The sequence below is a fragment of the Sturnira hondurensis genome, unplaced genomic scaffold (assembly GCF_014824575.4).
Source record: "Sturnira hondurensis isolate 20B ecotype Veracruz unplaced genomic scaffold, ASM1482457v3 Scaffold0022215, whole genome shotgun sequence".
Classification (NCBI taxonomy): domain Eukaryota; kingdom Metazoa; phylum Chordata; class Mammalia; order Chiroptera; family Phyllostomidae; genus Sturnira; species Sturnira hondurensis.
Window position 1 is genome coordinate 14492212 of NW_028094846.1, and position 10044 is coordinate 14502255.

Sequence of the window (10044 nt, forward strand, 5' to 3'; positions counted from 1 at the left end):
AAAATAGGCTTTTGTTTACTAGCTGGGGTGACAGATGCCAGTTTCTGTGATGAGATCAGGTTGAATTTATACAAACGAAGCAGGAGGATTATTAAGGATTATTATTAAGCAGGGCTGGGAAGATTCTTGGAACACTTCTTAGTACTTTTATGTGCAATCATAAAAGTTAATGGAAAACTACCACAATAACGAAAGACAAACTCACGAAGGATTCAGATTCTTTGGGAATGAATCTGTATCCCTTAACCAGGGATGGAGCCTTGACCAGCTGAGCTGAACCAATGGAAATAGGGAATGGGTATTAGAGGAAGGAAGAGCAAAATATTTGGATGGGACTGTGACTGACCTCAAGAAGCAATATGTGGAGCCTCCACATGAAAACACTAGCTATTGGACTTGGTTATCTTTTCACTTGGGGGTGGGGATGATAATGCCTCAATTGTAAAAAGGATGGTTGCGTTGTCTCAGGCAGAAAGGGCATATTTATACGTATGGAAGTGAAAATATGACTGCTTTGTCATCTGGCTCTATGTTAAACTCTGCCTACAGAGGGCGCCAGAGGTAGATTCTGAACCTGGACGAAGAAGGGGAAGAGCTTGGCTCTGTCCTGTTGGCCTCCTGTGGGCAGTTTATCCACTTGTCATTTCTGTGAGAGTCACCCCAGGATAACTGCTTTATCCCAGAGCAGGGATTTCTTCACAGAGCAGTAGCTGGACTGAGTCTGCAGGTTTTTTGAGACCTGCGGAAGTAGCTCACTCATGCTTCCTCTCAGAAACTTCCCCTGCCGAGCAGCTCCTCCCACTCAGAGGTCAGGGTTTGAGCTACATGAAGATCCTTCTCTGGTTTCTAAGTTTTAAGAATTTCACCCTCATCTTTTTCTGTGTCAGCGCTCTGGGTGGTGGTGACTCCTTGTGGTTGCCAGCTCTATGATATTGTAAAGTTGTCTTTTTACACTTCCATTTTCCTTTTTTAACATGATTTTGAGAATCATTTGTTAACTTCAACATACAACTACATCCCGCTATAATTATACTGAGTGTAAAGAAACCCTACAGAAACAAAGTAGCCCACAGGCTAGGAGGTTGTTTTCACTGCCCCTGGCTATGTTTTTTGTTTGTTTGTTTGTTTTGGGGGCTTGGGGGTATTTTTGTTTGTTTGTCTGTCTGTTTGTTTAAACAAATGTGCACCAGGATGGTTCAAAGTAAGGCAGAGGCCATCGATATGAAAGCTACGGTTTACAATACACCACACCTAGAACCAGAGAGGGTGAATTAGACAGAAGTGGTTGTCGTTGTAGCTCAATAATCAGGATAAGCTTGTCCAGGTTTGCAACATCAAAGTGTTTCGTTTTTAAGTTTCTGTTCTCTTAGTGATCAGAGGTCCGATGTTGTCTCCAGTATCTTTGTTGTGTTTGGTGTGCGCTCCATCACTGAGTGGGAACTTTTTGGACCTCTAACAAGGGCGGGACAAAGTTGTTACCTCCCAAATTCTCCAAGTCAAAAGCATGCACGATCTTGGGGTTGTCTTTCTGAATGTGAAGGTTAACCATAGATTGGTTGCAATGACCTTTAACGTAAAATCTTTTGAAAACTAGATGACCAATTGCAGCCATGGGAACTGCTGGAAGCCAGTTCCCATCCAACTCATACGCTGGGAGTCAGACTCACGGCATCGTCACTGGCAAAGCATGTGGACAGGACACTGAACACAAACAGGCTGTGGAGCCAGACTGAGTTGGGGTGCAGAAGCACCCTTTCATTCTCTCAGTTATCAACTGTATTCCTAGATACAGATTTCTATTAAGGTTTCTTTGCTCTTTTTTTGTTTTTTTTTTCTTGTCTCTTGACTGGACCTCTGCTAATATGAAACTGTAGAAAGTCCATGTTGAATTCTATTGAGAAGGGTGGGGAACCATAAAAGGAAAATAAGACAAGAGAGGCAGAGAAAGAAGCAGAACCATATTGAGATAAATCAGGACAGTTGGAAGAGAAAAAAAATTAGGGTACTGGGAGTCAGGGCTGGGGGTAATAAGCATACCTTGATTTAAATAAAGGCCTTTAGGAAGGAGGTGGGTGTAAGTAGATTTGCTGCTGACCTGACATGAAGTCCCTCTCTGTATTTTTTTTTATCCAAGGCTGTAGTAAATATTATCTCATGATTCATTTTGGACATTTGGCTGTAAATGTCTTCTCAGTGTGACACTTAGCTGAGACTGAACAGATGGCCCATCTGTAGATATATTTTGGAGCTGTTTTGTATGTGGACACTGGACCCTGAGTCTAGTATCTGCAGCTTCCCAGGCATAATAATGACCCGAGAACGGAGCCAAAATGGAACTACAGCTGTTATTCCCTGGCTCCTCCACTTTGGGTCAAGGGAGTGGGAATCCACTCAGCATGGAATGGGATGGCCCTCTGAACGCTAGGGGCACATCACGAAGGCTGGATTATCTGGTCAGGGCTTCCATGACCTGGTCATGGTGTCCAGAAAATTTGACTTGTTTAGTGTTGTGTGTGTGAGTTCAGTAAATTAACCAGCTTTCAAAAGTCCGGTGTGTATCTTCTGGCTAGTTTTTCAACCAGATTTCAACAGATTTATCAGTTTCTTAAGAAACTGGTCCTCTCTCAGGAGAAAGAGGTTTGTGGCAAACATGTTTCAATTACTTGATTTCCAGGTTTCTCCTTGTTCCACCGACTGAAACGGACCTCCGTGCACACACAGCTACTCTACATGGATTCCCGGCAGAGGCCAGGTGTTATCAAAACCTGACAGTTCGGGAAGGAATGTCCGTATGGCGGGACCAGTGAACAAAACCAGAAAAACTGGCATCTTAATAGGATGAGGGAAGGACCAGACCTTGAAAAAACATCTCATTAATGCTTCATTCACTGTCTCTTCTTAAGGACTATGATACTTAAAAGTGTACATTTCAGATGAATCTATCAACAACGTATGCATCTTTCATGAGGAATAAGAACCGAGAAGTGTAATTCTTACCAGCCTAGGAGTAGGACATCAAGTTGATTCTTATCTTAACCAATGTTCTGCCTCTGTACCTTATTTGGCAGTAGTGAAAGGGGCATACATTCTATCCCGAGTGTATAGAATATCGGTGCTCTTGTTTGTTCCATGTATTATCTGGAGTAAATTATTTGGTGTAACTAAGACACATAGTTTTTCTTTCTCCCTTGTAAAAGAAGAGCAATGAGATCCAATGTCTTGGATTCTTGGAATAATGAAGTGTCAATATTTATGAAGTCCCTAACACTGCCTAAAATATAATAAGTGCCCAATAAAACTTGTTGCCTCTGTCTGGATTCAGAAGGAAGCAGACGAATTAAACACATCCCAACCCCCTCAGGCAGCGGTTCAGAGATTTCTCCATCTAGTCAAAGGAGGAACATTGTATATTTCTGAAGTTTGGTATGAAAATTCTTTCTATGTGAATTTGTGTCTTGGTTATGATCTTATTTTTTTATTACATGTTTCTTTTGCTGCGAGCTTCCTTAATAGTTTTGGAATATGACTGGAATCTAGAATATAAGTTAAAACACGGGGAACATGACAATCCAAATGCATTTTCTACAAAGACGTTAACCCACGTCTGTGGAGTTGCTGATGCTGGTTTCTGCTGGAAATACAGGATTTCAGGATTCAAGCAACTTGCACAAAACTGCTGTAAGCCGAGCAAATGACTCACCACAGAGTTAAACAACACGGAGCTGTAAGATGTACACCCTGGGAGAAACTCTATTTTAATCACGAATAGCCAACTCATCATCCCACTACCATTTAGCACACGTTAATGTCTCTCATCTGTTTTGTGCTCGCTCATATTTTCGCCCTGACGCCCAAGTGATCAGTCTTCCCTGACTTGAGATCTCTAATCGGCTTCTGAGATGGGGTGAGAATTGCCTTAAAGACAGATAAACAGCTACTGTGTGGAAGATTAAAGGGACAAATATTCTACCTGGACGCATGCCAGCATGCTTGCCAAAGATCTCCTATAGGAAAGTGATGACCAAGACGTGCCAAACATGTTTACAACCTCCACCGAATGGAATGCCACTCACAATAGGACAAGTGTCATGACACCTTTTGTTCCCAACAGTAATGACCAGCATGCCCTGCGTTTTCCTCTCACAGCCTTGAATGGAGCTGGGCAGCCTGAAATGTGGTTGAAAATGAAAGTAACTGAATTCTTCTCACATCAGGATAAATGGAGCTCTCGTCCCTCCCACTGGGGATACGAGTCTGGGCTACTGTTCATCTCTGAACGGCTAAATTGGTCTGTCCTTAGTCCTTTTCCATTTCCACTTCTATTTCTCATTGTAATGGGTCGAGAGATTGCAAAAGAAGGCACTTGACCTTGAAGGCACGATGGTGCCAGAAATTTTTATCTTAAAGAGGTTATTCAGTTATAGCCATGTACTTGCGATACGGGGAAAGCGAGGCTCGCCTTGCTGGTCATTGTCACCAGGCCATCATACAAAAGATGCTAACATCTCTCAAGACATGAACTATTTCACAAACTAGGGCTGCTTACAGGAGCTGAAAAGAATCCCGGAATACGAAGTACAAGGTGACAACTGCAAAGGCCAAGATGGCAATGGGCCACCGTGTGCAGAAAAGACCGTGTACAAAAGGGCTGAGTGCAACACAAGAATTACTTCGCACGCCTGAAAGAATTTGATCACGCCACACCACAGGAGATAAATTCAGGAGGCTCCTCCCCGTCAGGAAGAAGCTGCCGCTAGAGCCTGAGCTCACACTTCCCCAATCCTTGATCAAAGGATAAAGGTTCCACTTTACCGAACTCAGTCTTGTGCTAGGTGCGAGCAGCTCCAGGCAGAAGGACTTTGTTTGGGGTCCACCCCTCGGAACGGTCGGTCAACTCATCACACAGCGGTGTGATCTTTAGACATCAGCAGGAATAGGAACAAAACCAAGAATAGGACACTTTCTGTTCCACCAGGAATAATTCTTCTCAAGTTCAGTCTAAGTACCTGGCTTTTTTTTTTAAATGCTAAATATCCAATGGGACCATTTTCACCCAAGGTTATCAGTAGGCAAATCCCTAAATTAAAAGAAATAGTGATTTTTTTCAGAGAGGCCTTACTTTGATTCAATTTAATGAACATGGTTTGCAGGTCAGTATTTTACTCATACGTATTCTGGTTCAGGAAATGATAACCTTGATTACCTTTTGACTAGATCCACATAACATAACAGATTATCTCTGGCCAATTAAAAGGCCTGGTGGTTGGCTTACTGTGCATAAAAAGCCAGAACATATTCTACTGTGCATTCGGTGCCCTGACATTGTGATCATGTGATAATATGTCTGAATCCCTCAAGCAGTCAAAACACTTCCTAGGTCAGAGGCCTCTTCTCACTGGTGTTCCGAAATATTCACTAGTCGAAGGCTATATAAGGTTTATCGAGTCCCTGTGGATACACCTTTACTTGCATGAAATACAGTGTTCGGACAACAATGTAGCAGAGAAGAAACTGCTATATGATTTTGGTGTTACGTCGGCAGCCTTTTAATTTGAGGAAAGAGCTCAGTCATGTTTTTCCAGAAACTCAAGGATCTACCTATTCTGGTCTCTAATATATTTGAAATCTAGAAGCGCTTGCATCTCTTCCCCTTGACTGTTGCCAGAGTGGGTTTCTATGGGGGGACTTTGGGTTAAGGGGGGCGCCCTTTTCCTGCTCCCCAAACACCCATCCTTCCCACTACCACGTGTGGCTCTTCTATTAGTCCCCATGACGGTGACAGGTGATGAGATGAACCTGGGGGAAAGGAAAGGATGGCCTTAGAGTCTGAGGCTGGGGTTGAAAATTGGGATCCCTCTTGACCTAGGGCAGGATGAAGAAAGTAGCAGGAAAGCTCCACCACGTGCTGTGTGGTGAGTGGTCCTTAGATGTCTGAAAGAGCCAGAGCCACCCCCCAACATCAGATCTACATCAGATCTGCAAAAAGAGCAGGGAGCTGGGCCCCAGGAAGGAGCTGGGTATTTCCTGTGGGTGGGTCCCCTGAGGTGTGCGTGCAGAAAAACGCATCGCTGGCACTCTCTGAGACTTGGCTTACCCCAGATGGTCATGACTCAGCAGGAGGGCCTCCTGGGATGTGGCCTAGCCAAAAGGGACAGCCAGCTGCTGCGGCATCTGCAGGTCTGACCTTGGTGTGGGCTTCTCCCAGTGCATCTTTAGGCCTTCATTGGTTATTACTCTCCGGAGGGTGCCTATTGGATGACGAGGGTGACATCCTGGGTATGGGGAGGCAAGGCTACCCGTCGACACCCAGGCTATGGCCTTCCAAGGAACCTGACCTGTGGAATCTGAGGCTCATTGGTACACTGGACTTCTGGAGAAAATATTCAACTCAACGGGTGTTTGGGGGACAACCTACCCTGGAGCAGAGCCCTTCCAAAGATTCTCGAGCGTACCAAAAATGAAGGACCTGTGAGCAAATCTTCTCCTGCCACATCGGTTTTTGTGTCTGCTGCACCTGCTCCTGCTTTCCTCGTCTACCCCCTTCGCCCACTGGCCTCCCTCTCTTTCCTTTTCCCATCCCCCTCCCCCCCAGCATATACTCCAAATGCAAAAAGCTGAAGCCGCTGTGTGTTATGGATGAACAAAGCAAAATAAAGTACTTATCTTCAAGGAACTATAGTACCTGTCTTCAAGGAAGTATAGTTCAACACCCTAAGAAACTATGTATTATAGCAATTATAGATGAACTCCCAAGTAAAGAAAAATATGTTCTCCGTGAGAAGATTAGATGTTCCTGTCACAGAGCACCACGGGACATAGATCAGTAAAGCAATATTGTCTAAGATCTTTTCCTTTTCTCTTTCACCCCTGAAATGTTGATATAGAAAACATTTCTTTTTTAAAAATGTATTTTTAAGGATTTTATTTATTTATTTTTAGAGGGGAAGGGAAGGAGAGAAGGAGAGAAATATCAATGTACGGTTGCCTCTCCTGAGTCCCCTACTGGGAACTCGCCTGCAACCCAGGCATGTGCCTTGACTGGGAATCGAACTGCGATCATGTGGTTCGCAGGCCCGCACTCAATCCACTGAGCTACACCAGCCAGGGCATAAAAAGCATTTCTTAATCACAGTGACCAATGGCCTATACACAGGAAATGCCATCAATTTTTACTCTGCTCTTTGGACAAGGTTTGAAGGGTCATTACTAAGTACACTAAGCTCTTAAGGTCCACTCTGAAGCTGATAAAGCTCTAAGATGGAGTCACAAATATTTAATCACTAGAGTTATTTTTAGCTTGTCACCTTTTCCATTGGACATGTCTGGATCAGCCTTAGGTTTTTCACTAAAATTTCAGGAAGATTAAAGAAAGCCTTGTAACTCTGCAGCTCTATGAGCAAAGATGAGCTCTTTCAGTTAATCAGATGTACTGTTAGGGGTTTGCCTCCTACTCTTATCCAAACACTGAGTGACTTAAGCCAAGCCTTTGTGGTTGCTCTAACGTCCTTTATTAATATAAGGGCCTATACTTGCCCTATGCTGTTCAGCCGTGATGAACATACGAGGATTTACAGGGAGAAGAGCTAAACACTGAGAAGCTCTGCGCTTTTAAGTGAGTTAAAGCAAGCACAGAAAAAAAAATCAATGTTCTTTTAGAAGTTTGCCTTTGCTTCTGAATAAGGCCCCTGGCCATTCGATACAGTCTAGGAGGAAATAAATACTGAAATCTGGGTCAGCCCAAAGCATAACCAAAAAGGAATCAATGTGCCCTCGGCACCCTCTCTGAGATCAAGCCTTCCCTGTTGCTCCCTGTGGCTCTCCCCGACAAGAGAAGGCTCCCGCGGCCCCGGGGCCCACCCGGCGTGGTCTCCCGCCTTGGTCTCCCGCCTTGGCCCGCCCCCATTCTCTGGACTGGAGTTACTTTCTGGCTCTGACAGAATCATCGTCTCCCTTTCCCTGGGGATCTTCCTGAATTCCTTAATGCACTTTTCAAGTGTTAGTGGGTTATTATATATGTTTCCCGCTGCCCCACACACCAGTTTTGGGGAAATCCATGATTTCTGTAGACTCTAATATATTATTTCATGTAAGCATGTAAGCACAATACATTGTATATGTTTTTCTAGGGCTTGTTTTTTTCACATAGGCTTATTACTACAACTTCTGGGAATATGACACGTGCTTCCTAAATAATGAGTTTTTAAATATTTCACTTTAGATTATAGACTTTTATACCTGCAATGTTTTAATATTTGTAATACTTTCATATTTGACTAAACGTTTTGTCTTGTAATCTACCAGGATGGGCTTTATTTCCAGGGTATAGGTAATAGAATTGTGGAGACAGTTGGACCTTGAGTCTCAGCCGAAAGCCAGGTGTGTTTGGTTTCATGTCACTAGCCAGTGCTCTGTGTCCAGCGGAAGCCTGGCTGGTGGGGGCTGCCCTGTAGTGTGTGGCTTCTTGACTTCGTGGAGGAAAGATTTCGCAACACAAGTCTGGGTGATTTCAAGAGGATTTTTATTCAAGCTGGGGACAGTGAAACAAGGACGCACTTAGGCTAGAAGAAGCAACAGGAGAGAGCCTAGGCGGGGCTCTGCTTCGGCTCCCTAAAGAAGTGATGGGAAAAAAGTGAGCCAAGACCTGGCTGCATTTACCTCACTGAGGAGTCAGAGAGAAAGAGGGCCGTGGAGACAGGATCCTGTAGGTAGGACCCTCAGGGCTTAGGAAAAAGTAAATACTTCACGCCCAGGGAGGGGCATGGACATGCTCTAGAGGAAGCCCACATGAGGTCTTCGTCCTGAGGGTTTTTAACTCTCTTCTGTGGGTGAGAATCTTGGGGGAAGCAGAATATTTACCAGCTTTCTAGGCATATTGTTTAATCTGGTGATGCATCAAAATGAGAATATGGGGGCGGGAGGGTTGGGGATTATTCCTTGGTCTATTTGACTGTTTTACTTTGATTTGGGGTCTCTTTGGCTCTGATGGGGTTTTGTTATTTGTTCCTCTGACTTCATCTGTCCTTGGGTCTAGCTGGCACAAACAGCATTTAATTTGGTCTGTGTCCTCTATGTCCCAGACCAGGGTGATTTAAACTGTGTATTCCCTGGTCAGGGACAAAGAGGTATAAACCATTTGCTCTCAAATGTCCTTGGCTGGGGAAGATAAGGTCTTGCGATTCACCAGCTGGCTGTACATTGTTCAAAGTGTTTGGCTTTGTTTAATTTTCTCATCTCAGTTTCCTCATTCCACTTGTCCAGAAATTTTCCTAGCTCCTTACTACATGCCACAGTGACATTTACTGAGACATAGCAGTGCCTCCTGAGAGACACAAAGCAAAGAGGAGGCTCACCAGGTCACTTGCTTGCGGGCTCACAGAAGACCTCTCTGGGAGCAGCATTCAGTGGAAGGTGAGGAAGAGACCCCAGAATGTCAAGGTCATACTAATGGCATGACCCCACCTGTCTGTGATCTGGCAACTGCTGGGAAATCTGGTCACAATACCAACCCGTTTAAAACATCTCCGTATTCACAAAGTTTTTTTCCTCCCTAAAATTATTTCCTTGGGCTACTATCCCAGAAGTGAGAAGAATATGTAAACACTGGGGTAACATTTTTGTCTTTTTTGAAAATACATTTACTTCTGGGGTTTTCAAGAGACACGAAGTTCCTTTAGGAAGCCAGTGGGAAATATATTTGGGGGCAAACGAGACTTCTGAAACCACTAATATTCCGGGCTGTATCAATCTTCATATTCTTCATTCTCGGGGGGGCTGGCACTAATTAAAGTCTCTCTTTACTGACTTTAATTGATCAAAGAAAGAAATATGGCTTCTGAATAGATGTAATTGGATGTGCTGTAATTATACCAACTTATCTGAGATGATCACATCTAATTCTGTTAGAGTCATTAGGCATATAGAGTCATTTAAAGGGTGAAGGAAGATTCCTGATACATTTTGTTTGTGGGCAGCACCACCCTTGGGTTATTCCAGAACCTTTCTTGCCTCTGGGTCAGTCCCGACTCATTTAGTTTTTATTCTTAT